This window comes from Galeopterus variegatus, unplaced genomic scaffold (assembly GCF_000696425.1).
Source record: "Galeopterus variegatus unplaced genomic scaffold, G_variegatus-3.0.2 Scaffold11187, whole genome shotgun sequence".
NCBI lineage: Eukaryota > Metazoa > Chordata > Mammalia > Dermoptera > Cynocephalidae > Galeopterus > Galeopterus variegatus.
The window spans coordinates 19074-19775 of record NW_007737298.1 but is presented as its reverse complement, the minus strand read 5'-3'; the positions used below and the strand labels follow the sequence as shown (position 1 = coordinate 19775).

Here is a 702-nt window from a genome sequence, read left to right as displayed (position 1 = left end):
GTTTTATTATGTAATTACCCCTACTACTGTGCAGAATGTTAGTATTTTATTTTTATTTTAATATTTAAATAAAGCTCGTAAGCTTTTTATAACAATGCCTCGCACGCTGCACATCGCCCTATTCTGTCATGGAGAAAGGCAAACCCCTCCAGCTACGGGGGGCTGGGCGCAGCAGCTGCAGAGCTGGAGGCCGCCGCAGGGGCAGGGGCTGGATTTCCCGTCACTGCTGCCTCCAGGGCCCACATGCGGGACAGCTCCCAGGCCACCGCGCCCCCTGTAGGGAGACTTCTCCTTGGTCAGGGGTGGCTGCTCTATGTCCCTCTGCCGGCAGATGGCCAGGGCTGGGTCAGACGCCCACAGAGTTTCTTGGAGGTGGCAGAGGGTCCCAAGACCGTCTCCACCAAGGAGGGACCACTCTTGAAGAGAGAGCTCTGAGGCCCGGAAAGTCAGGCCACCGGTGCCAACCCCGGACCCCGCACCCAGGCCCTGCAACCGGCTATGGCGCCTGGCAGTAGCCAGCAGGGCCCTTTCCACCGCCACTCACGGGCTCCACCACCAGTCGCTGACTCGCCACTGTCGCTGCTCCCTCGCCAGGACTGGGCCCTGCAGGCGGCGCCGCGGGCGCTGCGGGCGTGGCTGCTGCTCCCCGGATGTCCCAGATGCGCGGGCACTTCCAGTCCTGCAGAGGCGTCTCGGAAGCCT

At 62.0% G+C, this 702-nt stretch overlaps 1 pseudogene; it reads left to right on the top strand.

Annotated features, from left to right (window-relative positions):
* The window catches only part of LOC103610462, a 20343-nt pseudogene extending 19908 nt beyond the window's left edge, over positions 1-435 (top strand).
* Positions 436-702: the final 267 nt, after the last annotated feature.